The sequence below is a fragment of the Eriocheir sinensis genome, unplaced genomic scaffold (genome assembly GCF_024679095.1).
Source record: "Eriocheir sinensis breed Jianghai 21 unplaced genomic scaffold, ASM2467909v1 Scaffold324, whole genome shotgun sequence".
Classification (NCBI taxonomy): domain Eukaryota; kingdom Metazoa; phylum Arthropoda; class Malacostraca; order Decapoda; family Varunidae; genus Eriocheir; species Eriocheir sinensis.
Genome location: NW_026111637.1, coordinates 50,001 through 77,462, shown reverse-complemented (window position 1 = coordinate 77,462; position 27,462 = coordinate 50,001). Strand labels below are relative to the sequence as shown.

Below are 27,462 nucleotides of genomic sequence, written 5' to 3'. Positions count from 1 at the left end.
ATCGGTGTCACGTTAGCCTTTTTCCAATCTGAAGGGCCAGAGTGTGGCTATCGCTCTTCGTTTCCTCGCCACGGGTGACTCACACAAGAGTGTGCAATACTCATTCCGAGTAGCCCACAACACCATTAGTCACATTGTACCCGAGACCTGCAGAGTCATTTCTGCTGTCTACGGAGATGAGGAACTGCAGGTGCCACAAACACCAGAGGCTTGGAAGTAGGTTGTTCCAGGGTTGTTGGAGGTTTGAGTGACCCTGAAGCTAAAGAAGCTCCCGTCCGTGATCTCTTGGTGGTGTCCTTAGGCATAGTTGAAGGCAGTGGCGACAAGGTTTACTGACGAGGGCGCTGGCGGGGGTGAGAGGCGGTGGTGGTGGATTCGAGGTATATGCTGTTGCTTGTCCGAGAGAGAAACCGAAGCCGCAGCCCGCAAGCCCACCACACGGCATATATACACCATGCACAGCGTTGCATGATCGTCGTGGGTACCCGAGGAGCAGCGATGGTGCCACGTACGCTCCTACACCGCGTGAGGACCCACGTGGTGCGCTGCGGGAACAGGGGAGCAGCGTGGGACCACGTGTAAGAGCCCCGCAAGCACACCGTCAGCGCCACGTATGCGCCACGTTGTACGCGTGGAGCCATGTAAAACTGCGGTTGACGTGAACACCCACGTATCTTTTGAATATGTCGAAAGATGCGTGGCTCCCCACGCACGCTCGGGTGGTGCGTAGCGACCCCCCCGTCTCCGCCCAGTATGCCCACGTACGTAAATACGCATTATGGGACATTTACGTAGTACTTACGTGAGCAGTTGACGACTACCAATTTCCGTTCGTGCGTGGGCATACGTGGCTTGATACGTGAATGTGTGACCGAGGCATAAGGCCCTTTTCACATATGGGAGCTGCAGAGCTGCAGAGCCTCTCAGCAACGCTACTCCTGTGCGACTCAATTTTAGCATCGCTGCTGAGAAGCGCTGCTTATATTTCTAGAAAGTGTTGGGGTGGTGAGTGTCGAATTAACAGTGCTTCTCAGTAGCGCTGCTAAAATTGAGCAGGGCTGCAGTCGAGCTACGCACGCGCTGCTAAAAAAAAGTGGAGCGGCTGCAGCTACGTGTGAAAGCTCCCATTGAATACCCTATATCGTGACGAGCAGCGCTACTTTTTGTGTCCGCCACCGGCTGCGAAACTAACCACTCAAATCCGTCTGTAGCGCTATTTTTTGTGTTTGTGTCTGCGTGTAAAAGTCTCCATTCAACGCCATTATTTACCAGCGGTGGCGCTGCTGAGCAGCGGTGCTTAGTGTCCATGTATGAACGTGGCCATGAGTGGCCATCACCCACCTGAAAGTAACCCTGAGAATTCAGGTTCTCCCACGATTCCTGACGGCTGGTCCTCAGGGAAAGCACTCTCACACTTGCCATGAACTCCCGTCGTTGGTGCACCGTCAGATCAGAGCTATATGAGAGAAAGATAAATTTATATTTACTTCATAATAGGCAGGCCAAGGGACAATTGAAATTATTCATTTGGCAACCTCTCCCAACAAAAATGAAACTGAAGACGCTTATGGAATTATATAAATTTTTGTAACAAATATTTTGATATGCCCCATTTGCAAGAGTATTTATACCAGAGGAAAAGCGAAGTACAGACGAAATATTATATATCCTACTGGTGAAAGAGTTCAAAATGTGAATATACTGGTAAGACGTTATGACGTTTGGGAAATAGAAGCGAGGTACCGTAGACAGCTTCATGCAGCAATAAGAATATTGAGTTATCGAGGTAAAATATCAGTGTCCAAGATAGTAGCTACCATAGATATTAAATGAAGCAACATTGCGTTGTGCTGAAACACCACAGGGCACATGACTTAACATAATTCAACCTGAAGCTCTAGAAAATGTAGATGTATGAATAAAAAAAAAAAAAATTCTATTGGTTTATGGTAAAACTGCTAATATGTATAAGGCACTATGATAACAAAACATACGAATTTTCTTAAAAAAAAGCGAATCACGTGATGAAACATATAAACTACATCATAGTTTCCTAGACAAGTCAATAAGAGAGAGAGAGAGAGAGAGAGAGAGAGAGAGAGAGAGAGAGAGAGAGAGAGAGAGAGAGAGAGAGAGAGAGAGAGAGAGAGAGAGAGAGAGAGAGAGAGAGAGAGAGAGAGAGAGAGAGAGAGAGAGAGAGAGAGAGAGAGAGAGAGAGAGAGAGAGAGAGAGAGAGAGACTCAATTACCCTCCTATGGATGGCTCCAAGTTCCTTAACATTTCAAGAGATTTCAAGGAAACATGGAAGGGCAGGCAACATGGTGCTTTAAAACGAAGCCATCAGTATTAGTGAAGAGGAGGAGGAGTAGGAGAAGCGGAAAGACTCTACCAACTAATTAACTAAAATTAACTAATGGGGAGCATACGCCAGGGGTCGCATCGCTTCACGTACTCGCCTTCTATACCCCTATCGGTCACCCCGCGCAAGCTTGTATGCCTCTGCCCTGTCCATCCCAAGTTCTGCACTTACTTGAAAAAGTATTTGTTGCCGACTAGGGCATACGCTGGGTCAGGCGTCACCTTAGCGTAGCGGTGGAGAGCGTTCTTCAGTATTTCCTTGTTATAGTTTGTTTTACCCAACTGCAGTTTTTGGAGGATCTTAGCCACGGTTTCTATTCCTCCTCTTGTAGCCCACTTTGTGACAACGTTTCCTGAAAAGAATTTTCAGTACAACCACCGAGCAATCAATGAGACCATACGACGATTGGGCCAAGGCAGTACTTACACTACGATTCCCGTTCTTGTCTAGTGTTGGTAGACCTCTTATGATACGTGAAAAAGCTCTATAGTCAATGTTTTTCCGGCAAGACCACACCTCCACTATTCACTACCGCCTAACCCAAACCAAAACATATGATTTCTTGAGCGTTTGGCCCTCAATCTACAGAGGATCCTCGAGAGTGCCGATCATATTTATATTGTTTTGCATTGGCAGGTATACTCACAAGCAGAGGCCAATTTTTTTTAAATGCTCTGTGTAAATAATGTATATATTATCACGAACCTAAGTGTAGCAATAAAAAGCCTGTGGTCATCTGCATATAACTTTTTATTTCGGAAAGCGTTGCAGTTTTGGATAATCTTGGAATATGTACGAACGGGGACGTGAATAACTTCCTTGGTTACCCTTCTAGCATTATATAATAATCATATTAAAGCCTCCATTAGACTTGCCCGGTGAGTCCCAGGTTTGGCGTCTTAGAGTGGCAGACAGGTATATGACCCTATTACGGACCTGTCAAAAGGCAAATGAGATTGCTAGCCAAAGGTGATCTGGTTCTAGAATGTGGATTCATACTCGTGACCATAACCGGGCACTCTGTAGCCCTGTGCGTCCTCACTTTCCCTTCCTTGATGGGTCTTTTGATCTATCTCTTGATCTTTTTGTTTCACCACAATACTTTCGCCATTTTATTCCGTCTTTATCATCGCCTCTTCCTACATTTTTTCTTTCTCGAGGTCTCATGAGTGTATGGGTTGCTAAATTGGCAGCGTGTAATGTCTGCACTCCTTCCTCTCCCTCTGTGTCGTCTCGGTTATAGTATTAATAATAATGATTATAATAATAGTAATAATACTAATACTACTACTACTACTACTAATAATAATAATAATAATAATAATAATATTCCGGGTTTTTAAGCGGTCTTCAGGGCAGCATATGAGCAGTCTTAAGCCACTCGGCGGTGACTCAAAAATCCCAACTGTGGCAGTGGGTAGGACTCGAAACCGCGTCCTTTTGGACGCGGCGCCGACATGCTAACGACTCAGCTATACTCCCTCCCCGAGCTATGTGTCGGTCCCCGTGGTTCTGGTACCAGGAACATCATCATCATTTTGCACCTGCATGTTGCAAGATTCAGGATGCTGAGAATTGCGGGTTCTTTATACCAGAAACCAGAGCTGTACAGTTCGATATGGTATAGCAGTGCCGAGTGTGTGTGTGTGTGTGTGGGGGCATTAATGTGACTTACCATATCCTCGTAAGAACTCGCAGCAGAGTCCTTCAGAACTGCAGAGAGAGAGAGAGAGAGAGAGAGAGAGAGAGAGAGAGAGAGAGAGAGAGAGAGAGAGAGAGAGAGAGAGAGAGAGAGAGAGAGAGAGAGAGAGAGAGAGAGAGAGAGATATATATATATATATATATATATATATATATATATATATATATATATATATATATAGAGATATATATATATATATATATATATATATATATATATATATATATATATATATATATATATATATATGATACGTCGAGGAGCACGAAGGGATGTTTGTCAGTCAGCAAGCTAATCACATTCAACACATAAAAGCTAAGCAACAATATTTTTCAACATACATATCATATGAATTTTTACCGGCAAACTGACTCATTGATGAGCTTTACGACTGTATCGGATTTCATCTTTATTTTGTGGTCCTCTAAACGCGCATGTGTTTTCTCCGAGACGAGGAACGCCGAACAGTGCCACTTATCATGTCTTGCGAGCATCTTTGTCTTATCACTGAAATTACCGGTTACATTTACGTTTTTTTTTTTTTTTTTAGTATTATTGTCCTCTGCACATACATGAAACAAATCCGTTGATATGGGTAGAGTACTGTTTTGCAATGGCAGGTCTATTGATAATAGTTCCGCACTGGGTGACATATTGTTCACGAGCCTGCCGCAGCTAACGGGATAAGGACAAGAGGACGAATTGTATTTAATCCATTAAGTATTTTGAGGGTTCAAATCAGAGAGAGCTTATATAAAACAAAAAATTGTAAATAGTGGTTTTAAATGTCAGGTAGAACAAAGTCGGAGGATGATCAGTAGGAGCAATGTGCCTTGAGTCACAAAGAGTGGAATCTTCAGCTAAAGACTAATCAGAAAGTTCAGCAAATAACATAAGATTATGAAAGATGAAGAAGCAAAATTGTTGTAGAGAATATTGGCTAAATGGAAAAATTAGAGTTAGCAAAATTTGACATTTTCTACATTTTTTTTTTTAACGTTTTGGCCTATTTCGCCTGTAGACTTTCCTGGTGGGACCTGATGGTCGGCCCAGCCCGTTCTGACGCAGGTAAGTGTTTATGGTGGCCCCATCTTGCTTGGTCCATGCTACCCACCCGGAGCTCATACTTGAGCCTCTCATCAGAGAAGTAATGTAGAGTCTGGATTGCTAGTGTTTTTTCAGGGCAGCATTGGGTAGTCTTAGGCCACTAAATCCCAGTTGTGAGGCGGCCACGGCTCGAACCCGCGTCCTCCAAGACGCCTGCACGCTAACTATTCAGCCACCCCCTCCCTAATTTTTATGTTTACCTTGATTCGAGGCTTCCTGTGTCCAGGCTGTTGGTGTTTACACAGGTACACGAACTTTTTTTTTTTTTATTTTTTTTTTTTACGTTCAATAATTTTTCAGATTTTTTTTTTTTATGATTTTTACTCCATTTTTACTACTTTTTGTTTTGTTTTAACAACTAGGTCCTGCTTCTATATTACAATAGTGTTCTCTAAAATTCTTGCAAGATTTTCACATTTTAATTAGTCAAAGATTTTCAAAGTCAAAGACATATTTGATTTCGATTCCATGCAAAAATGTAAGGATCCGATTAGCGGCAGTTCGAAGGCTCAGTTACTTTTTGTGACCTACATCTCAATCTTGGAAAGAAACAGAACAAGGGCTTTTTTGCATAAGGGGTAGGGAAGGTACATAATAGTTTTGTCCTTATCTCAGAGACAGTCACCTTTGTAACGCACTGGGCACACCCAGTGTGAATCTCATCTCAAGACAGTACTGTTTCCACTAGTAATCAGAAAAGTCTAGCAGGTCTCTCTCTCTCTCTCTCTCTCTCTCTCTCTCTCTCTCTCTCTCTCTCTCTCTCTCTCTCTCTCTCTCTCTCTCTCTCTCTCTCTCTCTCTCTCTCTCTCTCTCTCTCTCTCTCACTTAATCAGCTTCCTCGAGGTTGGGCGTTCTGTATTGTCTCCGCCAGTTTTTCTCCCCCGCACAGTTGCTATCTATATACAGCTCTCTTGGACAGAGTAGAGTTTAAGGTTCTTCGTCTCATCAACTCCCCTCCTCTTACTGATAGTCTTCAACCTCTTAAATTTCATTGCCATATTGCAGCTCTATCTTCTATCGATATTTTCACGCTGACTGCTCTTTTGAACTATCTAACTGCATGCCCCCTCCCTCCCACGGCCCCGCTGCACACGACTTTCTATTCAAGCTCATCCCTGTACTGTCCAAATCCCTTTCGCACGAGTTAAATAGCATCTGCACTCTTTCATCGCTCACGCTGGTAAACTCTGGAATAATCTTCCTCCATCTGTATTTCCTCCTGCCTACGACTTGAACTTTTTCAAGAGGAGAGTATTAGGACATCTCCTCTCCTCCCGAAATTGATCTCTCTTTCGGCCTGTCCTCTGAACGCTTTTCTATAGGAGTAGTGAGGAGCGGGATTTTTTTCATTATTTTTTTTTTTCCCTTGACCCGTTTCATTTGCTGTAAAAACAAAAGGTCATTTCACCAAGCGAAGCAAAATGCCAAATCACTGCCTCCTCGGTGGGTCTATAGGCCGTACAGGAGAGATAAGACAGAATACGAGAATAATGTTATGATCGGAGGAGCCCAAGAAAGAGTATTATTTAGAGTGATGGGCGTATCCTTAAGGTGGTTCTAGATACTGAAGAATAGTAAAGATGTAGGGTTGCGTACTAGGGTGGTCAGTGAAATATGATGAAAGTCACTGCAGGTGGTGAAAGTTGAAATATCCTGAAATGGATATTTCAGCGAAGTGAGAGTTTATATAAATATGCTGCACTTTAGAATTCGAAAAGTCTGAGAATAGTAGAAGTAGGTGAGAGGCACACAACAAACATAATTATTTACTGGTTGAACGAAAAATGAGTCGCAGCCAAATGGTGGAACGTTTTGAAGAATCAAAGTTGTCGGCATGAGAGCAAGTGATGTCGTTGCGTACATCCAAGTAAAAGCAGGATGAAGCTTTGGACTGAAATTTGGGATAGAAAACGTAGGAGGGATTTGAATTGCAAAAATTCCAGAGAACTGAATGTTGCAAAGCTAGTGAAGAAACAGTTGAGCAAAGTAGACAGGTCAGAGTTGGGATGTTTTTGGTTTACTCTCCACATGGGGATTCCGAAGTGGGTGTTATCTTACGTGGTACATTGTATTTCCAATAGTTGCTAAATCCACGTATAACATATTAGCTAAATCAAAAAGAGTATCAGTAAAGAAATGAATAAGCGCAAAGCGTACCTCGCGTGATGAAGCGTCCGGTGGTTGTTGGCTCGAAGGTTTTCCCGCGGAACAGCCACTGCTGACACTCGGTGAAGGCATATATAAGGTTTTCAATAGTCTTGTTATCGAAGTTTAAAGATGTGCCATCAAACCATGTGAACACTCTGCCAATAGTCTGTAACGGGGACAAATACATATAAATAAAAGATTCTGCAAATAAATGCCGGCGATTTTCCAGCCGCCGTTGAATGAGCGAATATCACCGTTGCGCTATATTTTACTGTCTATTATACTCAGTATACTATAATTAACTTTTTGCCAAAGGAAACACCGGGGGCAATTCATCCAAGCCGATAAATTTCAATCATTTTTTTTATATGTATATACACCCATGAGCGAGTTCCCTCGTCCTCCTCAAGGGGCTATTACACGGGGCAAATTTTCAGTGGCTCTTCAGTCAAACCACGATTTCCGCTGGCGTGGTTCTCATATTTCCGTGGTTTTCTGACGTGTCCACGATCTTCCAAAGCTACACTAGATTTCACCAAAGGAAGGCGGTATTACTCACCACCATCAGCAGCAGCAATAACAAGAAACAAATGAGAGCCACGCTAGCGGAAATCGTGGTTTGACTGAAGATCCACGGAAAATTTGCCCAGTGTAATAGCCCCTCTTCATGCCATCTTGGATTCATCCCAGTAAGTACTGTTGCAGACCTTTTCCATCATAAGTACTTTATGGCTTGAGAAAGTGCATCAGCTTCATCAAGCTACAGGTTTTATTGGTGTCCCCTCAGACTCCCAAAGTGTAGTGGTTAGCGTGTCGATTTACGAAGCCACGGACTCGGGTTCGAATCCTAGCCCGCCAGTCGTCATACTGCTCTTCCAGCTTTTCTATCTCCCTTTTATTAAGGTTTGTTTAAGTTTTTTTTTTTAAGTTTCTGCCGATGGCGGCGGTAGGCTATCTTGGGGGGCATGATGGTCATCCCTAGCCAGTTATGGTGCGGCAACTGTTTATATAGGTGCTATCTTGCTTGGTTCAGGGTGTTACTTGCAGCTCATCTCTGACCCTCTCTTTATCGACATAATCTAGAGTCCCGGTTGATGGGTGGTATACAGGACCGCATGTGGGCAGTAAATGCATAATCCCAGCTTGTGCTAACCACTCAGCCACCGCCTTGTCATAGTAAATAGTTATTATAGAATTGAAAAAATACTGTCCACTAGCTTGCCCCCTCCGACAGTTACATATAACGGAATTATTCATATCAGCAGCAATTGATCCATCATGCCCTTTGCATTTATGGCAAACCATATAATAAGTTAACTGTGAAGCAGATTCAGACAGACAGGAACAAAGACAAAAACAAACCTTACCATCAGCATCTCTCTTCCATAGCTGCCGTTGTAGATCATGTGAAGTATTTGTGCGAAGTGTTCATTGCTATCCTGTACCTCTTTGTTGTGCTGGTGGATGCAACCATCAGGCCTGAGAGAGAGAGAGAGAGAGAGAGAGAGAGAGAGAGAGAGAGAGAGAGAGAGAGAGAGAGAGAGAGAGAGAGAGAGAGAGAGAGAGAGAGAGAGAGAGAGAGAGAGAGAGAGAGAGAGAGAGAGAGAGAGAGAGAGAGAGAGAGTTTCCATATTATTTACCAAGATGTAAAGGTACTTCAAATGACATGGCCACCAATATTTTGCCTTTCTGCATTTGCGAACTACAACGTTGGTGAAGAAATATCTGGTTCACTCTGAATGAATTTCTTGAGAGTTGTCTAGCTAGAAACGTGTCATCGATTATCAATTTAGTATTGTCCACATCTATAAAGCCAATACGTATTTTGAAAATGTTAATAAGTTTTCATTGTAAGCAACGATTATGAAAATAAGTTAAGAGGTGAAAGTCATTATCATTATTTCGTCTTAATAATTGCGGAAAGACGTGTTGCCCTGCGTTGAACACAATTCAGCAATCTCCATACCATGGTGGGAATCCCAAATTAGTACTTCATACTCTTAGTGGTGTCTGATTAAGCCACTGAATAATGGCTGCATGGTTGCATACTGAATGAGACATTTATATTAATAATGCCTAATATGCAATACTGGGAAAATTTCCGGCTTGATGTGATTTTGACACAAAAATCGCTAACACATTGTACACGCTTGAGTTTCGCTCCACATATCTCATATTTAAACATTCGATTATTTGGTCCACCTTGAAGAGTCTGGATCTAGCGTAACCATATGGTCATATTTTGTAATGACTTCTGTGGATAACTACCAAAAATGTTTGAAATTCCACTCAAATTTCCCATCATCAAATATAATCCTATGACTGGTTAAACAAATGTCATACACACACACACACACACACACACACACACACACACACACACATATATATATATATATATATATATATATATATATATATATATATATATATATATATATATATATATATATATATATATATATATATATATATATATATATATATATATATATATATATATATATATATATATATATATATATATATACATATATATATATATATATATATATATATATATATATATATATATATATATTTATTTATTTATTTTTTATTTTATTTTTTTTTACAGCAAAGGATGCAGCTCAAGGGCACAAAAAAACAATAATAATAAAAAAGCCCGCAACTCGCTGCTCCTAAAAAAGAATTAACAGCGGTGGCCGAAAGAAAGATCAATTTCGGGAGGAGAGGTGTCCTGATACCCTCTTCTTGAAAGAGTTCAAGTCGTAGGCAGGAGGAAATACAGATGAAGGAAGATTGTTCTAGAGTTTACCAGCGTGAGGGATGAAAGAATGAAGATGCTGGTTGACTCTTGCATAAGGGGTTTGGACAGTATAGGGATGAGCATGAGTAGAAAGACGTGTGCAGCGGGGCCGCGGGAGGAGGGGAGGCATGCAGTTAGCAAGTTCAGAAGAGCAGTCAGCATGAAAATATCGATAAAAGATAGAAAGAGAGGCAACATGGCGGCGGAGTTTAAGAGGTAGAAGACTATCAGTATGAGGAGGAGAGCTGATGAGACGAAGAGCTTTTGACTCCACCCTGTCAAGGAGAGCTGTGTGAGTGAACCCCCCCCCACACATGAGATGCATACTCCATACGAGGGCGGACAAGGCCCCTGTAAATGGATAGCAACTATGCGGGGGAGAACTGGCGGGGACGGTACAGAACGCCCAGCCTCGAGGAAGCTGATTTATATATATATATATATATATATATATATATATATATATATATATATATATATATATATATATATATATATATATATATATATATATATATATATATATATATATATATATATATATATATATATATATATATATATATATATATATATATATATATATATATATATATATATATATATATATATATATATATATATATATATATATATATATATATATATATATATATATATATATATATATATATATATATATATATATATATATATATATATATATATAGATATATATATAAATAGATAGATAGATAGATATAGATAGATATAGATAGATACATAGATGGACAGATGGATAGATATAGATGATTAAAAAAATCTGGAGATCAAATAAGGGGTTTCAGAAATAAAGCAAAAGCATGTTTGTGTACCGGGTATAGTCTGTTTTAGCAATATAATACAGGTGACGACACCCTTCAATTTTGACTGGCTAAGTGGCAGCCAATCACTGCGCTGGAAAAGTTTAGTCCGCTTGGGCCTAGGAGCTCGCTCTGCATAAAAAAAAATGTTAACACCTCAAAATCACCATGAAATATTAATTAAATGCAACATTGGACATGTACAGTTCCCAAACTGTCAAAAATTATGATGAGAAAAAAAACATAACAATAAGTACACTGTTAACATGAATATAGATACAAATATATATTTGTTTTTATCGTATAAAAAAAGTTCATTCATCACATCTTTGTGGGCATCTACGATAAAAAGTAATTAGTTGTCTAGTGTTAATAAATTAATGTTTTAAATAATGACTCAAGAATGACAATGCTACTAAGAAAACACAGGTAGGCCCTGTGGTATTCCAGATGGTATTAAAAAAACTAAAAACATACCACAGAGTCGTGACCCCAACGGCCAAGGCGGAAGCAAACTGATGGGTACTGCGCGGCGATTGGCACAACTAATCAAAATCATGAAAGAAAGACAGGAGGCGTGGCCGCCTGTTATATTTCGGTGAAACAGACTATAGCTCTTGACAAAGGGAACTCATGCACCTCACCTCAAGCCATTATCGCCATAAGGGTTCATATCGGCGAGGTCTTGGTGCAGTCTCTCCATGACGGATGAATGGATATCGTTGCGCTTTTCTCCCTCACTCAATGTAGCGCGTACCTCGGTTGTTAAGGCCCGGGATTCCAGATTTGCGCCTGCAGGAGATCATGTTAATAGTAATGGTGACTACACTTATGATGATAATAATGATAGTAGTTATGGACATTATTCCAAATATAGTAAATTTATGCATATTATTCATATAAATAGGGTGATAAATATATTCATAATATTAATGTTAGTGGTAAATATTAAATATAATTCTTCACTCTTTTGGACGTGTCAAACGCTGAGGACGTGTTGGCACGCCCTGAACCTTAGTCCTCCCACATGTTTGCCATGTACAGCGTCCCTGTGAAGTTTGGAGACTCGAGTCCTAGAGGTTGTTTGATGTCACAGTCGTGTGCTGTGGCTAGCAAGACACTTCTTTGTTTCCTTATTTCGGTTTCCTTATTTCGACTTTCAGAGCCAGCATTAAGCGCGAGGTTGGTACCCTGTAGTTTTTTTTCGTGTGAGTGAGTGATTATTTGAGGAGCAAGGAGAAGCGCAAGAGTAATACCACTAAATCAAACATTCCTGAGCCCGACAGTGGTAGAAGAAAGGTAGGTAATGTTTCCCAGAAAAAGTTGCAAGCTAAGTGTGTTTCTTTGCCTGAGGGGTTAAAGGTTTATTACACAATATGTATTAGTCTTATATACGAAGCGAATATTCTGCGGGGCGCAGCTTGCGTAGAACAATTAAATGTAGCAATCACCGAGACGTGGATGGATTGGGGAAAGCTTTTCTCAAGCGAATATGAATTAAAAGGGTACAATTAATTCTATGTAAACAGGCTTGGGAGGCGTTGGGGTTGGGTAGCTCTATATGTAAAATACACTGTCAACTTGTATATCAATATTTCAATTAAGTTAATTAAGATTGGGGCAATAAGAACCTGGTGTCCTTCAACGCCTCAAAAACACAGTTTCTCCACCTATCCACTCGACACAATCTTCCTAACAACTATCCCCTATTCTTGGACAACACCCAGCTATCACCTTCCTCAACACTAAACATCCTCGGTCTATCCTTAACTCAAAATCTCACTTGCTCTCGTGCTCTTTGGCTTCCATCCTCTTTCACTGACCATCCTGGTGAACAAGCCTACAACTTTGCTATCCTCAACGACCTAGAGCAGTTGGTCCAGCACCCTACACGTATTCCCGACCGTCTTGGAGATCGGCCCAACATTCTAGACCTCTTCCTTACCTCAAACCCTTCTGCTTATTCTGTCAAACTGTTCTCTCCGTTGGGCTCCTCCGATCACAATCTTATTTCTGCATCCTGTCCTATCGCTCCTGTACACCCTCTGGACCCACCGAAGAGGCGATGCTTCTGGCATTTTGCTTCAGCTCGGTGGGACGACCTGAGGATGTACTTTTCCGATTTCCCGTGGAATGATTATTGCTTCCAGGATAGAGACCCCTCTTGTGTGTGCTCAGCGCATCACAGAGGTGATTGTCTCTGGAATGGAGGCATACATTCCTCGTTCTTTCTCTACTCCTCACGCTAAAAAGCCTTGGTTTAATTACGCTTGTTCTCGTGCTGTCAATGATAGAGAGGTAGCTCACAAAAGGTACCAGAGCCATCAAACTAATGCTAATTATGAACTTTACATTTCTGCCCGAAATCGTGCCAAATCTATTCTCCGACTAACCAAAAATTCTTTCATTAATAGAAAATGTCAAAACCTTGCTTTCTCTAACTCTTCCCGTGACTTCTGGCATCTAGCCAAAAACATCTCCTCCAACTTCACTTCTTCATCTTTCCTCCACTCCTCAGTCCTGACGGCAACACTGCCGTCTCATCTATCTCTAAGGCTGAACTCTTCTCTCAAACTTTTCTAAAACTCCACTCTGGACGATTCTGGGCATATTCCTCCTACTCATCCCCCTCTGACTCCTTTATGCCTGTTATAAAGATTCTTCAAATGATGTTTTCCATGCCCTCTCTGGCCTCAATCCTCAGAAGGCTTATGGACCTGATGGAGTGCCTCCTATTGTCCTTAAAACTGTGCCTCCGTGCTGTCACCCTGCCTGGTCAAACTCTTTCGCCTATGGCTGTCAACATCTACCTTTCCTTCTTGCTGGAAGTTTGCCTTCTTACAGCCTGGTCCTAAGAAGGTGGACCGATCCAATCCCTCAAACTACCGTCCTATAGCTTTACTTTCTTGTCTATCTAAAGCTTTTGAATCAATCCTTAACCGGAAGATTCAAAAGCACCTTTCCATTTCTGACCTTCTATCTGATCGCCAGTATGGGTTCCGCAAGGGGCGTTCTACTGGTGATCTCCTAGCCTTCTTAACTGACTCTTGGTCATCCTCTCTTAGCCGTTTCGGTGAAACTTTTGCTATTGCGCTGGACATATCAAAAGCTTTTGATAGGGTCTGGCACAAATCTTTGCTTTCTAAACTACCCTCCTACGGTTTCTATCCTTCTCTCTGTACCTTTATCTCCAGTTTCCTTTCTGACCGTTCTATTTCTGCCGTGGTAGACGGTCACTGTTCTTCCCCTAAATCTATTAACAGTGGTGTCCCACAGGGTTCTGTCCTATCTCCCACTCTTTTCTTGTTGTTCATTGATGATCTTCTTTCCAAAACGAACTGTCCTATCCATTCCTACGCCGATGATTCCACTCTGCATTACTCAACTTCTTTTAATAGAAGACCCACCCTTCAGGAACTTAACGACTCAAGGCTGGAGGCTGCAGAACGCTTAGCCTCAGACCTTACTATTATTTCCGATTGGGGCAAGAAGAACCTGGTGTCCTTCAACGCCTCAAAAACACAGTTTCTCCACCTATCCACTCGACACAATCTTCCAAACAACTATCCCCTATTCTTTGACAACACCCAGCTATCACCTTCCTCAACACTAAACATCCTCGGTCTATCCTTAACTCAAAATCTCAACTGGAAATTCATATCTCATCTCATACTAAATCAGCTTCCTCGAGGCTGGGCGTTCTGTATCGTCTCCGCCAGTTCTTCTCCGCTGCACAGTTGCTGTCCATATACAGGGGCCTTGTCCGCCCTCGTATGGAGTATGCATCTCATGTGTGGGGGGGCTCCACTCACACAGCTCTTCTGGACAGAGTGGAGGCTAAGGCTCTTCGTCTCATCAGCTCTCCTCCTCATTCTGATAGTCTTCTACCTCTTAAATTCCGCCGCAATGTTGCCTCTCTTTCTATCTTCTATCGATATTTCCACGCTGACTGCTCCTCTGAACTTGCTAACTGCATGCCTCCCCCCCTCCCGCGGCCCCGCTGCACTCGACTTTCTACTCATGCTCATCCCTATACTGTCCAAACCCCTTATGCAAGAGTTAACCAGCATCTTTACTCTTTCTTCCCTCACGCTGGTAAACTCTGGAACAATCTTCCTTCATCTGTATTTCCTCCCGCCTACGACTTGAACTCTTTCAAGAGGAGGGTATCAGGACACCTCTCCTCCTGTATTTGATCTTCCTTTCGGCCACCTCTTTTGTTTTACTTTAGGAGCAGCGAGTAGCGGGCTTTTTTTTTTTATTATTGTTTTCTTTTTTGTGTGCCTGAGCTGCCTTCGAGGCTGGGCGTTCTGCAGTTGCTGTCCATATACAGGGCCTTGTTATGCATCTCATGTGTGGGGGGGCTCCACTCACACAGCTCTTCTGGACAGAGTGGAGGCTAAGGCTCTTCGTCTCATCAGCTCTCCTCCTCATTCTGATAGTCTTCTACCTCTTAAATTCCGCCGCAATGTTGCCTCTCTTTCTATCTTCTATCGATATTTCCACGCTGACTGCTCTTCTGAACTTGCTAACTGCATGCCTCCCCCCCTCCCGCGGCCCCGCTGCACTCGACTTTCTACTCATGCTCATCCCTATACTGTCCAAACCCTTTATGCAAGAGTTAACCAGCATCTTCACTCTTTCATCCCTCACGCTGGTAAACTCTGGAACAATCTTCCTTCATCTGTATTTCCTCCTGCCTACGACTTGAACTCTTTCAAGAGGAGGGTATCACTCCTCCCGTATTTGATCTTGCTTTCGGCCACCTCTTTTGTTTCTTTTTTAGGAGCAGCGAGTAGCGGGCTTTTTTTTATTATTGTTTTCTTTTTTTGTGTGCCCTTGAGCTGCCTCCTTCGTTGTAAAAAAAAAAAAAAAAAAGTGTTGCATCAATATGGGGTAGTTTTGTGAACTCAAGGGACAAGATTAACTGAAGTGTCGTATTTTGGCCTGGGCTAGAATCCCGGCCTGGGCAGTCAGTGTGCAGCCCACCTAGGTGTTCATCCTTTCGGGATGGTAAATAGATTCCCGGAGAAAGTAACCTTTTCTTATAGATGGAACACTTAAGTAATATATGTTATCGTCTCATCAATCCCCCTTCTCACACACAGGATACCTTACTTTGTCTCTAGACCTGCACACTCATATGTGCTACAAGCCCACTTACTCTCATTCGCCTTTCTTAGGCCAACTTTGTACACTCGACAAAAAGTTCTGGAACACCTGGGCACAATAGATGCGAAAATGAATCGATCACGGCTAGTTGCCTCGGAATAGTTGGTACCCCTGATTGTGAAGACGCATCTGAATCCATTACTGTATATAATACGTTTCGATCCTGTGTTGATTTGATGGTCGCAGTAAGTCATGCTCACGTTAGTCTCATTGGAGACCCCGCAAAACCGGCGCAAAGTCATTGTTATCCTTTACACTGAAGGCCTCATTTATCGCCAAACAGCACGGCGGATTGGACTGTCCATTTCTACAGTATCACTATGGGCCAACAGATTATGTGCAAACAGGCTCCATTAGCGACACGCCTCGAAGCCTCGAAGCAGACTGGTGCATACACTCATTTTTTAAATAAATACCTCCCATCCTCATATATTTTCTACTTAGCCAAGCTGTCGCAGTATGTGGTTTACGTATTAATTTGGGCAGCTATTTTAATTTTACATATTTTTACTGCCAATTATACTCAAACTACCACCTGGAATTATTATTCCCTCATTTGAATAGGACTGTGACGTCAGCCACAGCATTTAAACTGACTGATAGTCCTGCAGCGGAATGGGTTACAAAATCATTTTATTCACTCAGTTGTATTATATTAGCACCAGAAGGACGTAAATCTACAGACGAAAAAACACCCTTGTAACGAGGAATTATCGCCGCAACTAATGATTATACTACGGTTACTTAACATATATTAATTCCATCGAAATCAAGCGACAAGGCTGTTCAGTGCGATTAACAATGCTCCGCGATAATAACCACCAATTATATGATGACGGCACGAGTTAGTGCACGCATTCACAAAGTTTTTCGTTGCGCCTTGTGACACTAAATTTGTTGTTAAATAACTACTAACACGGAGGTGTATTAAACGCTAACAATATTATCATATAAACACATAAATGCTAATAAATCGTGTTTTTCAACTAGAAGTATAATTTTGCGAGTAAGCGAAGCCAATTCATTTGTAGAGTGATAAGATAAACATTCTTTGAGAGGCATGAGGATTTTTTTTTTAACAGTAGAAGAAACAGTTCAGGAGCCAAAAAAAGAAAGAAAAAAAAAAAAAAGAGGAAACTATAATGAAAAACAAAGCCCGCTACTCACTGCTCCAACAAAAGAGTCAAGATAAGTCGCCGAAAGATAGGTTAATTTCGGGAGGAGATGTGTCCTGATACCTTCCTCTTGAAAGAGTTCAAGTCGTAGGCAGGAGGAAATACAGATGAGTGAGGATTGTTCCAGAGTTTACTAGCGAGAGAGATGAAAGAGTGAAAATTCTAGTTAACTCGTGCGTGAGGGATTTGGACAGTAAAGGGATGAGATTGAGTAGTAACTCGTGTGTGGCGATGCCGCGTTAGAGGGGGAGCCATGCAGTTAGCATGTTCAGAAGAGCAGTCAGCGAGAAAATATCGATATAAGATAGAGAGGCAACATGGGGGCGGAATTTAAGAGGTAGAAGACTATCAGTAATAGGAGGGGAGCTGATGAGACGAAGAGACTTACACTCCACTCTGTCCAACAGAGCTGTGTGAGTGGACCTCCCCCACACATGAGATGCATACTCCATACGAGGGCGGACAAGGCCCCTGTATATGGATAACAACTGTGCGGGGGAGAAGAACTGGCGGGACGATACAGAACGCCCAACCTCGTCGAAGCTGACTGAGTGAGAGAGATGAAGTTTCAGTTAAGATTTTGAGTTTAGGATAGACCGAGGATGTTTAGTGTTGAAGAAGGTGACAGTTGAGTGTTGTTGAAGAATAGGCGATAGGTGTTTGGAAGATTGTGTCGAGTTGATAGGTGGAGAAATTGAGTTTTTGAGGCATTGAAGGACACCAGGTTAATTTTACCCCAATCGGAAACGATTGCAAGGTCTGAGGTTTAAGCGTTCTGCACCTTCCAGTCTGGAGTCTTTTAATTCCTTTTGAGAGGGTATTCTGTTGAAAGAAGTTGAATAATGAAGAGTGGAGTCGTTAGCGGAGTCGTCAGCGTATGAGTGGATAGGACAGTTTGTTATGGAAAGAAGATCATTGATGAATAATAGGTGAGTAATAATAATAGGAGAGTAATAATAGGAGAGTGGGTGATAGGACAGAGCCCTGTGGAACACCACTGCTGATAGGTTTAGGGGAAAGACAGTGACCGTCTGCCACAGCAGAGATAGAACGGCCGGAAAGTAAACTGCAGTTAAAGGAACAGAGAGAGGGATAGAATCCGAAAGAGGGCAGTTTAGAAAGCAAAGAGCTGTGCCAGACCCTATCGAAGCTTTCGATATGTCTAGCGCAACTCAAAAAGTTTTACCGAAACGGCTAAGAGAGGATGACCAAGAATCGCCAGTAGAACGCCCCTTGCGGAACCCATACTGGCGATCAGATGGAAGGTCAGAAGTGGAAAGATGCTATGCATCTTCCGGTTAAGGATAGATTCAAAAGCTTTAGATGGACAGGAAAGTAAAGCTATAGGGCGGTAGTTTGAGGGAATGGAACGGTCACCCTTCTTAGGCACAGGGAGAAGTAGATGTTGACACGCAGAGGCGAAAGAGTTTGACCAGGCATGGTGTCAGCATAGAGGCACAGTTTTTTTAAGGACGATAGTAGGCACTCCAGCAGGTCCATAAACCTTCTGAGAGTTGAGGCCAGAGAAGGCATAGAAAACATCATTCTTAAGAGCCTTAATAACGGGCATAAAGGAGTCAGAGGGGGGATGAGAAGGAGTTACATGCCCGGAATCATCCAGAGTGGAGTTGTTACAGAAAGTTTGAGTGAAGAGTTCAGCCTTAGAGATAGATGAGACGGCGGTGCTGCCGTCAGAGTTAAGGAGAGGAGGGAAAGAAGTGAGGTTGGAGGAAATATTTTTAGCTCTGGAAAAATTAGAAAAAGCAAGGTTTTAACATTTACTATGGATGAAAGAGCTTCTGGTAAGTCGTCGAAGAATATATTTAGCACGATTCCGGGCGGAAATATGAAAATCATGGTTAGCGGGAGTTCGAAGGCTCTGGTACCTTTTGTGAGCTGCCTCTCTATCTCTGACAGGACGAGGGCAAGCGTGATTAAACCAAGTCTTTTTAGCATGAGGAATAGAGAAAGTACGTGGAATGTATGCCTCCATTCCAGAGACAATCACCTCCGTGATGCGCTGGGCACACACAGAGGGGTCTCTCTCCTGGAAGCAGTAATCATTCCACGGGAAATCAGAAAAGTACATCCTCAGGTCTTCCCACCCAGCGGAAGCAAAATGCCAAAAGCATCGCATCTTCGGTGGGTCCAGAGGATGTACAGGAGCGATAGGACATAATTGGGGAGGCGGTGGCTGAGTGGTTAGCGTGCCGGCCCCGCATTCCGTGCGCTGTCCACGATGCGAGTTCGAATCTACCGCTAACCACCTGGGATTTTTCAGTCACCGCCGAGTGGCCTAAGACTACCCACATGAAAACCACCTATCAACCCGGACTCTAGAAGAAGCTGTGCAGAGCAAGTGAAATAGAAAATGAGCTCCGGGGGGAAGCATGAGCCAATACTAATGGCGCCACTATAAGCAATTGCCTGGGCCACGACGGGCTCGGACCAGCCATCAGGCCGCAACGTAACAGCCTACCGCCGCTATAGGCAACATGTAAAAAAAAAAAAAAAAAAAAAAAAAAATAAGGTTGTGATCTGAGGAGCCCAACGGAGAGAACAAGTTGACAGAGTAAGCAGAAGGGTTAGTGGTAAGGAAGAGGTCTTGTATGTTGGGCGTGTCTGCAAGACGGTCGGGCATACGTGTTGGGTGCTGAACCAGCCGTTCTAGATTATTGAGGAGAGCAGAGTTGTAGGCTTGTTTACCAGGCTGGTCAGTGAAAGAGGATGAAACCCAAAGATGGTGGTGAACATTGAAATCTTCTAGGATGGAGATTTCAGCGAAGGGAGAGTGAGTCAAGATGTGCTCCTCTTTAGAGTTCAAGTAGTCAAAAAATCTTACATAGTTAGCAGCGCTAGGTGAGAGATAAACAGCACAAATGTATTTAGTAATAGAATGACAATGCAGTCTTAGCCAGATGGTGGAGAATTCAGTAGAGTCAAGGTCGTGGGCACGAGAGCAAGTGATGTCATTGCGCACGTAGGCGCAACATCCATCTTGTGATTGAAATTTATTATAAAGATAGTACGAAGGAGCAGAGTAGAGATTGCTGTCAATAGGCTCAAAAACCTGTGTTTCGGTGAGGAAGAGAAGGTTAGGTTTAGAGGAGGAGAGAGGGTGCTCCACAGAATGGAAATTGGAACGAAGACCGGGAATGTTGCAGAAGTTGATAAGAAAAATGTCTGAGGAGTTATCAAGACACCTCTCACCGGGAGGTGCATACTATTTATCATCTCAACTATATTCTCTCTAACTCTTTTTCCTAGTCAGCAGTCGATTTGGCAAACCCCTATTTACCCACCGATGGCGACATTTTGTTTACGGCTTGAAGGTCAAATCTTTACCAACATCCTATTAAAATTTTACATCAAAACATCCCTGTTTATTCTATATACGCCAGAATTTCTAACTTTTCTGCTTAATTGTATAATTTAAGTGAATGAATTAGCTCATAAAGATAAGAACAATAGCATCCTTCAGAAAGAGGTTATACATCCCGTGGCTAAGATCATATACGTGGCTTATTTTACGATATTTCTTGATCTACGCTTAACGAGGGTCAATAAAAACGTTCATAATAATATAATAGTTTAACAACATACATTTGACGTATTTCTTTTTCCCGCTGACCGAGTATAAATAATTCTGTGGAATTCAGTCAGCCAGTGAGTCTGGCAGTTTTTCGGGTGTTCGTGCATGCTCCCAATACGGACTTGGGATGGATGACTAACTCTACAAAGCAAAAAACTGGCGTGGAATATAAAATGATTAAGAAAAAGAAAACCTGACATTAGAAAGAGATATATTTAGTAGCAAGGGAAGTGAAAAACGATACAAGGAAAGCAAAAAAAAAAAAAAAAGACATACGTATGAAATCAGAATAGCGAGGCACGCGAAGGAGGATGCAATGTCATTTAACGAAATGTACAGTACAAAAGCAAGGAATGATACAGGGCCATTTATACCTCAGGATGGTAAGCCCCTCGACAATAAGGACACAAAGACAACATTAAAGGAGTAGGGCCCGCCTCTTAATGGTATTTGCAACAAACATCGTCTTGCCCTGAAGCAACCCAGATGCTCATGGAAAGGTAAGATGAAATGTTATGTGATAAGAGAACAGCCAGGGAGGATGTCGCTAAACAGATAGATAAACTAAAGAAAAGTAAGTCTCCCGGCCCAAATGAAATTTTCCAGCCGCTTGTCAAGGAATCTTGAATCATATGTCTAGACAACTGGCCATCATCTTTAGATAGTCTCTTGACGCAGACGTAGTACCATCAGTATGGGAACAAGCTAATGTGCCGATTTATAAGGAGGGTAATAAATCAGTTATGTCAAATTACCGCCCTAGCTGTTTAGCGTTACTCGTAGGAAAATTGTTCGAGTCTTTTAAAGCAAAATATATCCGCAACCTTCTAGAAAACGCAACCTCATCAGTACCCCCAGCATGGATAGATTGAGGTTAAATTTTGCTTAACTAATCTTTTCACGTTTTATCAAAATGTGTACGAAGCAGAAAAAAGAGAATATATTTATGATATTGTTTAAGGACGAAAATAATTATATTGTTCATCTCGAATTTAGTAAGACATTCGACAAAGTGCCTCAATAAAGACTACTCACTATAATAAAGACCAATGGTATAGAGATCGAGGGACTGCTTAGAGAGAGAATGCAGAAGGTTCAGGTTAATGATGACATATCGGATTGAGACCGAGTTACTAATGGAGTTAAACAGAGATCAGTGTTGGGTTCATTGTTGTTTGTCATACACATTAATGATCTCGACTACGATATAACCAGTGACATAGGAAAGTTTGCCGAAGTCAGTGATCAACACGGAAAATGATACCGATATTTTCCAGGAGGATTGAAACGTCCTGTACAAGTGGGCCGACAAATGAATGGTGAAATTTAATATCGATAAATGTAACGTCCTTAGTTTTTTTTTTCTTTTTTACGTTTCAGCCTGTGGCGCCGGTAGGCTTTCTTGGTGGAGCCTGGTGGTCGGCCTTATCCCGTTGTGGCGCAGGGTTGTGCTTACAGTGATCTCGTCTTGCTTGGCTCATGCTGCCCCCCGGAGCTCATCCTTGATCCTCTTTTCAAGGGAATCTACAGTTCGGATTGAAAGATGGTCTTCCGGATAGCATGTGCACACACACGACCACACGGCGATGGCTGAAAAATTGCCTGCTTCTCTGTCGCTGCGGACGGGACGCGAACCTACGCATTCTTGAACGCCGCGCCAGCACGCTAATCTCTCAGTCATCGCCTCCCCAAAGAAGAAGAAAGTGAATAAATAACCTTACAAACAATTGCACATTAAATATCACACCCCTTAACCACTCGAGCTGCGAGAGACTTTTGGGAGTGAGCGCGATATCCACAACTGAATATATTATCGCTAGAAACCGCGCAAATAGAGCCTTGGGTTGTTATTTCAATAAGTGTAAGCAACAGGACCTCACATGTTATCCTTAAACTGCATTTGACTCTGGTAGGGACTTAGAAACTTATGTACAGGGATAGATTAAGCGACCTAAGGTGGTCTTGGAAAGGCGTAGACTGCGTGGGGAATGGTTTAAGGTGTTATATGGATAAATGTGAGAACACGCAGTGATCGGCAAAAGTTAGATAAAGTCAAGTTTCGAAAAGAAATGGGTAAAAACTGGTTCACGAACAGAATAGTGGACGAGTGAAACAAACTGAGCAGGTATGTAGTTACGGTAAACACAATCGAAATCTTTCATCAGAGATTATATGCATTTACGCATAGGAAGGGAAATTGCTGAGCAAACTATCTTCAGGAGCTACCTTGTGTAGGCCGTCTGGTCTTTTTTTTTTTCATCTCCGCCTGTAGCGTCGGTAGGTTTTCTTCAGGGGCCTTGTGGTCGGCCCAAGCTCGTCATGGCACAGGCCATTTTCTTTAAAGTGGCGCCAGTTATGCTTGGCTCATCCTCCCCCCCGGAACTCATTCTTGTTTCACTTGGACGTTTTCTTATTCAGCATGTGGGTAGTCTTAGGCCATTCTGCGGTGACTGAAAAATCCCAGGTGGTAGTGTGGGGATTCAAACCTACGTTGTCCATGGCGCGGTGAATGCAGGGCCCGCACGCTAACCACTCAGCCACCTCCTACCCTAATTTTGCAGTGTCCTTGTGTCCTTATATATCCTTGTGTTATTCCGGCCAAGTCGCTTGGCATTCCGGCTCGGAGAGGTCAACCGGTTAGTCCACCTGTGCCAAACGACCACCACTGTTTTGTGGTGGCTTCGTATACTCTCCTGCTACTCCTGGGGCTGTTGGGCCAAAGGACCAGCATCCCCTTGTAGGGCTCCGTGGATGCTGGCGGTGTGGAAAAGTGTATGTAGAATTTAATTCATAAGGCACCCATTATGCGGTATCCAATACTGTGATATGTCTGGGGTCGGGGAAGAGGAGAGCACTCCTTCCCCACCAATCTCATCATATTCCTGGGTGCACCTCCGGCGGGCTCTCCGTGTGAGTGCCTAAAACATTCTGAGCCTCTCAGAGGACCAGCTACATTCACATCTGTCAGTTCAACTCAGGAGGCACAGTGGGGTTCTCTGGGACGAGGAGACCTGGCAATGGATCGATCAGTGGTGTTTTTGTACCTACTATCTGGTTGGGCTAATGCGATGGAGCCCGTTTCAAAGGAATAGCTGCTGCCGTTTCTCGCCGATTGCAGTCATTGGGGGTTTGGGTTACTCTGGTTGATGAACATATGCTGCTGGAGAGGTTGAAGCACACCTTGGGCTTCGTATATCTTTTTATAGCATACGCCCTTGCCGAGATGTATGAATTTTAAGGGGAGATGTTACATGCCAAACTTGACCCTACAGTCGACCCCGTGTGACACCCATTATCTTGGGCGACTTCATTACATCTACTGGCGCAGAGTTTATTCTCTCGCAGCAGAAACATAAACAGTTTTCTCCTTCTGAACTTTGCAAAGTCAAGGATGCTGAGGAGTGTTGATCACTGTTCCAGACACCCTAGCCTGACCGCTTGACTTGATATAACAGTGATGGCGGTGTGTCAAAGGAGCTTGACCACATCTGTGTTAGTACTCACTGGAGGATCAGTTAAAAGTTTAGAGTTTTCTGAAAATCTTTACGATCGACCTCAGACTTAAAGTTGCAAAACTGAAGATACGCATTAGATCCAAGACAATCTCCAGATGCAACTCTCCGTGATTCCATCCTGAGAAACTGATTGACCGGGCGTGTGGTCAGGAGTGCAGTGGATATATCAAATAGGGTAGAAGTGCTTGATATTGTGAAGGAACTCTGGACGTGAAACTTTTAAAGCTGCCGAATAGTTCATTGGAGAGCGGGCAAGGTTTAGAAATGGAGTTCCTTAGAGGGATACACTTAATAACAAAGAGGAGAGTTATACTGCCAGGCTGGCTGGGAACTTTGATCGATACAAAACTCTGTCACGAAGGACTAGAACCTCCATAAAGATAATGAGAGGTTTGTCAAAGGTATCACTGAGGATGTCGAGAGTTGTCAAAATACAAACGACCTGCTTTCCGATCTGGAAAAAGCTCCGCTCCAAATGCAAATCTCAGGCGAGCACTATCCGAACGGCCGATGGGCAGATAAGACCACATTCGTATGCGTATCGGGTTTGATGGCCCGAGTACTTTGGGGATCAGTACAATGCAAAGCCCTCAAGAGGACAGCTCCCTCTGGCAGAGATGCAAATGGCGGCTGCTGGTTCACCGACAGACGAAATTTCACTCGCTCATGCGGAGGTGAGGAAATTGTAAGATGTAAAGGTAGCTGGGCAATGTAATATCAGTGCCGATATGCTGAAATCCGAGGGTAAATCCATGGGTGGAATACAGTGCTGTCTGCCGTGTGGCAGTCCGGTGCCATTCCTCTTGACTGCGTAAAAAGAGGTTGGTTGTACCTATATGGAACGAAAATCGTTCCGATAGGACTGAAACAATTACCGTGGTTTATATTGATTTTATACTGCTCATTTTGCTGGGCTAAATTTTTGTCCATCTGCTACTGATGCGAAATCGATGTCACCTTCTAAAGTTCAGAGACCTGAGCTATCAGGGTTCACGCCAGTCAGGTCAACAATTGGCAGAATCCCAAAACTCCATATCCTCGTGGAAAACCGGTGCGAGTTTCGACAGGACTGGCAGCCTATGTGGATCTCAAGAGAGCTTTTGATTCAGTGCATCGTGAGGACATTCTACGGATCCGTAGGATTTCTACAAGGATTACTGACCTGATGACTGGTCTTTAGTCTGGGACTGTGTGCTGTGAAGTGTGAGGGAGGCGACTTTAGCTTTTTCCTTCTAAAATTGAGGAGTAAGGGTGGGGTGTCCTTGCTCCGTCACTTTTCATCGTTTGTATGGACTAGGTATTAGGCAAAGATGTTGATCAAAGTCGTTACGGAAGCATCTCTTTGCGCTGTCAAGGTAGGTGACCTTTGTAATGCACTGGTCACAGACAGAGGGGTCTCTGACTTGGAGGTAATGCTAATTCCACGGAAAGTCAGAAGAAAATAATTAATGTCTTTCACCGAGCTGTGGCGTAGTGCCGTAAGCACCGCTTCTATAGGATAGGTCTAGAGGGTGTACTTGAACAATAAGTGAAAATATTGAGGTAAGATTAGGATAAGAGAAGCCCAACGATGAGTACTGACAGAGTATGCTGAATTACATAAAGTTAGGAAGTGGATTATAGTAGTGTATGTTTTTCCAAGGTGCTCAGGTACCGTGTAAAGTGCTGAACCAACTTCTATAGGGTCTAGATCATTTATAAGGTTCTTTGTGTCCTATATTTTGTGCGCATGGTTTAACTAAACTCAACTCAAGGTTCTTCGACTCATATGTAGCGCGTCGTGACTGTCTCAGTGTCGTTGGAGCAACATGTGTAGCGCGTCGTGACTGTCTCAGGGTCCTTGGAGCAACATGTGTAGCTCGTCGTGACTTTCTCAGTGTCATTGGAGCAACATGTGTAGCGCTTCGTGACTGTCTCAGTGTCGTTGGAGCAACATGTGTAGCGCGTCGTGACTGTCTCAGTGTCGTTGGAGCAACATATGTAGCGCGTCGTGACTGTCTCAGTGTCATTGGAGCAACATGTGAAGCGCGTCGTGACTGTCTCAGTGTCGTTGGAGCAACATGTGTAGCGCGTCGTGACTGTCTCAGTGTCGTTGGAGCAACATGTGAAGCGCGTCGTGACTGTCTCAGTGTCGTTGGAGCAACATGTGTAGCGCGTCGTGACTGTCTCAGTGTCGTTGGAGCAACATGTGTAGCGCATAGTGACTGTCTCAGGGTCCTTGTAGCAACATGTGTAGCGCATAGTGACTGTCTCAGGGTCCTTGTAGAAACATGTGTAGCACCAAGTGACTGTCTCAGGTTCCTTGTAGCAACATGTGTAGCGCATAGTGACTGTCTCAGGGTCCTTGTAGCAACATGTGTAGCGCATAGTGACTGTCTCAGGGTCCTTGTAGCAACATGTGTAGCGCATAGTGACTGTCTCAGGGTCCTTGTAGCAACATGTGTAGCGCATAGTGACTGTCTCAGGGTCCTTGTAGCAACTTGTGTAGCGCATAGTGACTGTCTCAGGGTCCTTGTAGCAACATGTGTAGCGCATAGTGACTGTCTCAGGGTCCTTGTAGCAACATGTGTAGTGCATAGTGACTGTCTCAGGGTCCTTGTAGCAAAATGTGTAGCGCATAGTGACTGTCTCAGGGTCCTTGTAGCAACATGTGTAGCGCATAGTGACTGTCTTAGGGTCCTTGTAGCAACATGTGTAGCGCATAGTGACTGTCTCAGGGTCCTTGTAGCAACATGTGTAGCGCATAGTGACTGTCTCAGGGTCCTTGTAGCAACATGTGTAGCGCATAGTGACTGTCTCAGGGTCCTTGTAGCAACATGTGTAGCGCATAGTGACTGTCTCAGGGTCCTTGTAGCAACATGTGTAGCGCATAGTGACTGTCTCAGGGTCCTTGTAGCAACATGTGTAGCGCATAGTGACTGTCTCAGGGTCCTTGTAGCAACATGTGTAGCGCATAGTGACTGTCTCAGGGTCCTTGTAGCAACATGTGTAGCGCATAGTGACTGTCTCAGGGTCCTTGTAGCAACAGGTGTAGAGCATAG

The 27,462-nt window shown here is 43.1% G+C and overlaps 1 protein-coding gene across 1 annotated transcript in view; it reads right to left on the bottom strand.

The window, feature by feature from the left end:
* Positions 1-27,462, bottom strand: part of LOC126991708 (hyaluronate lyase-like) — a 99,806-nt gene that overhangs the window by 31,065 nt on the left and 41,279 nt on the right. The window contains exons 5-9 of the mRNA XM_050850413.1: positions 11,612-11,759; positions 8,684-8,795; positions 7,326-7,482; positions 2,531-2,711; positions 1,342-1,456 (exon numbers count right to left, since the gene is read on the bottom strand). The gene's annotated coding sequence lies outside the window, so the exon portion shown is untranslated. The remainder of the gene's footprint in view (positions 1-1,341; positions 1,457-2,530; positions 2,712-7,325; positions 7,483-8,683; positions 8,796-11,611; positions 11,760-27,462) is intronic.